The sequence below is a fragment of the Amphiura filiformis genome, chromosome 6 (assembly GCF_039555335.1).
Source record: "Amphiura filiformis chromosome 6, Afil_fr2py, whole genome shotgun sequence".
In the NCBI taxonomy this organism is placed as follows: Eukaryota; Metazoa; Echinodermata; class Ophiuroidea; order Amphilepidida; family Amphiuridae; genus Amphiura; species Amphiura filiformis.
The window spans coordinates 22,679,503-22,686,563 of NC_092633.1; the positions used below are offsets into that span (position 1 = coordinate 22,679,503).

General features: G+C 34.8%; 1 long non-coding RNA gene across 1 annotated transcript; it reads left to right on the top strand.

Annotated features, from left to right (window-relative positions):
• Positions 1–231: 231 nt before the first annotated feature.
• LOC140155155 (uncharacterized) lies at positions 232–5,816 on the top strand. The gene is made up of 2 exons (XR_011859349.1): positions 232–2,725; positions 3,063–5,816. It is a non-coding gene; the product is annotated as an uncharacterized lncRNA (long non-coding RNA).
• The last annotated feature ends 1,245 nt before the right edge of the window (positions 5,817–7,061 follow it).

Sequence of the window (7,061 nt, forward strand, 5' to 3'; positions counted from 1 at the left end):
GCAGAGGGGCATGGTCATAGGTACTGAATAGGATCATGCATTCATCGGCACATATGCATATAAAACGCCTCTTAACTGAAATTACTCCCCATTCCAGAAAAATGCAGAACTAATTTTTAAAAAAATATCCTGTTTTGCCAAATGAAACATAGCTAAATCCTAATCCTTTAGTTAATCCTAACTGGCAATGAAAGTAAAATTTTAATATTTGGTCAATTTTTGGAAATAAGGCCCAAAGACTTAAACAAAGGCTAATTTCAAGTTATGCACTCTAATTTTCGGAAAACACATTTTGCAATCTTCTTGATAATCAATTATCAAAAATGTCATATAATATTAAAATTATGAGCTACCTCTTACCCTTTACTCAAGATTTTGAATGCTTAGACTTGTGCCAAGTCTTACAATTTTGTGACTACAATTGTAAGAAACATTTTTCCCTCAAATTGCAAAAATATTAAAATTTGACTTTTATTGCCAGTTAGGACTAATTAAACTATTAGGATTTAGCTATGTTTCATTTGACAAAACAGGATAATCCAAAATTTCCAGTTGGAAAATCCAGTTTAATCCAAAAAAATAAGTTCTGTATTTTTCTGGAATAGGGAGTAGACAGTGTGTCATAAGCCACAAGTGCACAACCACTCGCTATTTATAGTCAGTAGAAACTTTGCTTAATACATTGATTCAACTGACATAGATCATTTATAGAGATACTGGATGATATCATCATCCTACCTGTTGAAAAGATGTTTGAAATAGATGTTTTTAAACTTTTAGAAGCTAGATTTGCAGCATTTTAAACTTCATTTTTAAACAGTGAATGTCTGTTCCATTTGCCAATGGGCGTTTGTAGATATCAATAATATGTTTTATTTGTATCCAATTCTTGCTGCTGCTGTTCTCCATTTATAGATTACTTCCAAAGTCTTTTTTATATTGTGGTTTGAAAGATGTGCACAAATAATAACCACAGCATTATTGTTCAAACTGAAATATCTGACTTAACTTTATTGTTGTTTTCCAAACTATTATAGGGTGTTTCAAGATTGAGCAAAATTGGCATGATTAGCATTTTGCCAAAAATTTGTTGCAGTTTGAATGCCCAATGTATATTTGTGTTAAATATATTTGTATTAAAGATCTATTTAGAGGTGCAAGTGTTAATCTACATATTCTGCCATGTAATTGTATGAACATTTTAACCAAATCTGTGCATTTGTATGTAAAAATAGCCCTATATCAATGATGTATATATTAATAAATAAAAGCTCTATTTTTAGAGTCTAGAAAATATAGTAATTTTTGATTAAACTACGAAGTGTACATAAATATTCATGTGAATATTATATAAATATGAAAATGTGGTGCCCATTTTTCTCCTATTGATGTAAATATGTCGAGTTAATTAGGTGATTTTTGCTTACTGTAAATTGCTCAAAGTGCCTGGAACTAACTCACTATTGAATGATGAGAATATATTAAATTAGGATTCAGCTCTAGCAAGGTGTTTGTATATTGTCAATTTGTCCTGCACATAATAAGCTTAAATGAAGTAATGACAAAACTGTTTTTAAAAAATGAGTGGGATGTTACACTGGGTTGGTTCATGATCACATGTAAAACTAATAAATCAGTCTGCTGCCCCCACATGTTTTGTTTTTGCTAATTCTCTGTAAATATATGTGACCTGCCCTCACAAAGCCTGGAATAAGCTTGAAAATGTAACTTGCAAAAATAATTAAATTTGAATATTCAATGGGGGACTATTGTACCATATAATATGGTATTTTAAATATCTGCAAGATGAAATTTAAATGCTGATTATGTAATAAATGAATTGCAGTTCAAATAAATTAATCCCCATTTACTCCTGTGATAACTAATGTCCAATATTAATGGGCTTAAATATTATGTTGTTATTTACAAAATAAGAACAAAATATTTACAAAACTATTAATATCTTGAAATCTTGAAACATTTGTCATTTTACAACTTTCTATTGCTCACACTGTATTCAAATCTGAAATTGTCAGTCAAGAATCAAAGTTCCTGGTTTTGTCAGAGGGTCACATGTATATATATCCAAATATTTTGTGAAACTTTTACAGAAAAGATAATTCTGTAACTTTGTCTCGGGAGTAGGCATATGTTGGAGCGTCAAGTTTCACCTGTTGAAAACATTTTCAGCTGGTTGAAACACTTACATTCTATGTGAAGTTAAAATGAATCTTACACCCATCCTTATTTTACAAAATTAACAAAAACGGAATGATAAAACCATTCACCAGTGAAAATATTTTATGACAAATTTTAAATCTCTGATGCTCAAAGCAGCTAAAGCCACTCATTTGCATCATGAAGTTTTTATTTTCTTATTATAAATAGAATGTTTAATCTATTTTTTGAATTATACAGACTTGGTGAAAGAAGCAGCTGATAATATTGGGGTTTTCCAGTTGAAATCCATACACTTGCTATGGAAGACATGGCCCTTATCTTCTACACAGGGAGTGTGACATTCAAATAGGGTTACCTGAATGGGTGACTCCGTTTGAAATCTATACCCCCTGTGTGAGAGATTAAGATCATGTCGTCAGTAGGGGGTGTATGGATTTCAACTGGAATAGATGACAGGTGACTATTATCCATTCGGTCAATATGCTGGCCCAACAGTTGCATTTGAGTGAGAGGGATGCTCCAGTATGAGCTCATACATCATGTGGTTAGATTAGAGTGGCAAGTTTTCCGTATCACAGAAAAACGGACAAATTCACAGAATTTCAGGGAAAAAAATGGAAAACACAGAAATTCACGGAAAACATGTTTTTTCCTTGAGAAAAATAAAGAAAAAATAATGAGTTGTGAGGTTAAAATAATGAAACTGAAGTCCGTCTTCAAAGATATCAGGCTTAAAACAACTAATGCAAGTAACTTCTTTTTACCCCGAATGTGAACACAAAACTGAAATTACATCACTGAAAATCACGGAATTATTTAAAACCACGCACGAAAAATTGCGGGATTCTGTGTTTTAAATCACAGAAAACTTGCCACTCTAGGTTAGATACCACAACCTTGCTCACTTGCATTCCTCCACTTCTTTGACATTCCACTAGTTAACAGCCAATCAACAACAAAGACCAGATTACTTGCGGATTTTCAATAGGGTTAAGATTAGGGTTCTAATTTACTGTGTCAAACAAGTGGAGTGTGCAACAAATGGAGGGCTAAAGTTTGTTCGGCTTATAATAGGCAAAAAAATTAGGACTAATAACATTGTGTATTGATATAGAATGGAATGAGTGCAGCACTTACACTAGTTGCGTAATATGTGACTGGCGCTCGCTTATGTGAATTTAAGCAAGCTGGGATTTTATTGATGCGCGCAGTAACAAAAACCAAATAATTTCCACCTATTATAAGCCAAACAAACTTTACCCTCTCACTTAAGTGGAACTGGTAGCCATATCCAGTGAATTTATAGTAGTCTTGTTGTTCTTTTACATAGGTTATAATTATTTCAGTGGAAACACTGAGTGAAATGATTAAATCGCAGGCAATTGTTACTTGGACACCGAGTATAATGACTGGGATAAGTTGTTTCACTATTTAATCTTTGTAGATGGTATATATGCCTCTTTTTGCTACATGTTAGTCATATCGGAATTAAAATTCAGTATATTTGTGGAACAGAGCACGCATGTCTCCGGTGCAATAAGAACACAGCTGAAATTGTATTATTATTTGATTTAATTGAAATAATAAATATCAAATCCAGTTTCTACAATGTTTTGTAATGTACTAAGGGATGAAATCAAAACTCTACCCGCTGTCAACTGCCGGTTCCGTCCGGTTTCCACTGTTTCAAAACCGGACGTAACCGGCGGTCAACTGCCAGCCGAGTTTTTATTTCATCCCTAACATAACTTGGTAAATTTGATGTAATCAAGGGAAAAGTCATGGGGGAATAATAGTCAACATAAGGGATGCAACCAAGGAGAGGTTGCCAGTCATATTGAAGTAACCCTCGTATTAACAACAAAATCAAGTGATTCATTTTGAATGGCAATTTCTGTGTACCGTTTACAACTTGGATTTGATTGCGTCACTTACATGATGTCAATGTTAGTGATGATGCTTGCCTGATGGAGTCTGATGATATCAGATGCAACCTGACAAAGTTGCAAACAAATAATATATCCTGTATTTAATTTCATTTCTAATACTGTAAAAATTCATCTTATGGCGCACATGGGCACCTTTGTCTTGTGGTAAATTTCATGTACAAATAGAGAGCTCCCTCCTGAAAATCCATAAGAGTTAAAGGTTTGTGTCCAAATTTGCTGGTGGAATTTTTTTCGGAAGGGCGCTTATATTTTGTGCTAAACATTCCAGTTATGTCAGCATGGTCAAGAGAGCCCATATGCACCATTAGGCAAATCATTACGGTATACTGATAGCGGCATTTTACTTAAAGAGGTTATACTATGCAACATGTTGCAACCTGTAGCACAGTATTTGATAGTGTACTACACATAGCCTGATGTGAAAGTAGTCTGTAATGTAAGGGTTTATCTTCACAACACATCACTTACATATGGTGCTTCTCAGGTGCTGGAAATCAATCACAATTTGTGCACATAATATAGATTGCCTTAAGTGTGCACAGAAATGGCTAATAAGCCCAATTGGGCTATTCCAGTTGAAATCCACAATACCCCTGTGGAAGATTTTGGAAATATCTTCCACAGGGGGAGTATGTTTTCCAAATGTAATTGGTCCGAGTTAATAATTTTGAAACCATACTCCCTCTGTATTATGGATCTACATACATCTTCCACAACTGAAGTGAGTATTTCAAATGGAAGTTACCCAGTTGTCTATTCTATTCAAAATTTATACTCCCTCTGTGGAAGACTTTAGATAAATCTTCCACAGGGAAAGTGTGGACATCAAATGGAATTGCCCAATTCACAGGAATCTGTGGACGTGAAATTTTCGCTGCCATAGCCAATGAGGTAGAATTTTGCAGCCTCCATGATAAAAGCTTATCATGGGATAAATTTTGTTCAAAATAAAAAGTGGCAACTGCCTTGCATTAAACATGTCTGATGGGTGCACACCAGTATATGCTCCCCATTGACTTTCTGTGCAAAGAGTGTCTGGGAAAACATAAATGTCTTGACTTGAAAGCGACTCAGCTCTTCAAAACTTACACTGTATGCAAGTTGAAGGTCAGATAAAGACAGCCAGTGCAGAGAAAACATGGAGTCTAGTGACTTTTCGCAGAAGTTTGCCGACTAGATCATCCTATAGGCCAAACATCCTATTCCAGCTTGAAAATAGCTTGGTGTTTTTTAATGCATTTTGAAAGATTAGCCAAATCTTCATAAAGAGTTGGATCCTGCTCATTTTTCATAGGCAATCTAATACACATGCCTAAATGGGGATTTTATCACATGATAAGACCATGGCAAATTGTCTGCAGTGAAATATTCATGTCCAGGAATTCAAAGTAGGAATATGGCTTCCAGTTAAGAGAAGGTATAATACTAGTTGGTCATACATAACCTGTTAACACAGTGGTAGATGTGTGTTGATCAGCCCACAAATGCTACGGGTTTAAAATTAAATATAAAAAAATGCAAAGTAACCACTTGTACGTTATGAAGTGATTAATGTCTAACAAGCTAATGTACTTATTTCTGTTTCCTTGTAAATGTTAACAAAACTTGCAGAATTTGTTTTTGTAATAAATCATTAAGGCTGAAATTCAGTAAATAAAACATGAGAATCATGGGAGAAATGTTGAAGACTGTGTAGTCTACATTTTAAGATAACCAGTTTTGTATGATGAGCAGTTTGCGGTAAATAGTGTATTAATCTGTCTCCATGAAGCTTGTCTTTTTGGTCACAAAGAAACACTTGCCATATTTGGCAGGAACTTACATAAAATGGCCTCAAATATCAATAAGGCCAGTGGTGACCATAGGCAGTTTCAGTTGACATCCATACACCCTCTATGGAAGACATGACATTAATCTCCCACACAGGGGGTGTAGATTTCAAATGGAGTCACCCATTCAGGTAACTCTGTTTGAAATTCACACTCGCTGTGTGTAAGTTTAAGGTAATGTCTTCCATAGGGGGTGTATGGATTTCAACTGGAATAGCCCTGACCATAGAGCTCACAACATTCTGCTACAGGTGGGTATAGGGAAGATTTGAGAACATTGATGTGCTCCAACAATACTATTAAGTGGAGATAGATGGACATCCAAAATTTGTGTTAAATTTGATGTCCCAGGTCTAGATTCATTTGGTGCTTCCTTCAGGTAACAAAATCAGCCATAAGGCTGACTGCCAATTACTTTTCCTATGCACCTCGAGTGTATATAAGATGGATGCCCGTGTCAAATGTTTATCAGACAATTGACCTTTTCGGTAAATCCCATAAGCCTTTGCGAGTACACCTGAGATGTCGTCATTTGACATCATGGCGATGCGCACATCGTTTAGCTAACATTGTTACTGCGTATTGCAAGTCAGCGTGACATCAAATGATGACATATTAGGTGTACCTTCAAAGGCTTATGGGATTTACCGAAAAGGTTAATTTGAGTTTATACATGTGATGCATCGAAAGTGTGTACTCTGTATTTCTGAGAAACAGGTGGATTGGCCTATTCCAGTCAAAATCCATACACCCTCATGGAAGATATGACATGAATCTCCTACTCAGGGAGTGTAGATTTCAAATGGAGTCACCCATTCAGGAAACCCCATATGAAGATTAAGGTCATGTCTTCCATAGGGGGTGTATGGATTTCAACTGGATTAGCCCATTAGTGACCCTATAGACTTTTTATTCAACATAAAATATTTGATGTAACATATCTACGTTATTTAAACTATTCCCATTCTATTTCCAGTAATGTTTAAGTTCTAACGAATGTTTGATGATGCAAACGCGATAATATATTTCTACCAGATATTATACGTAACATATTATCGATTTTACATCATCAAACATTTTTTAGACATTACTGGAAATAGAA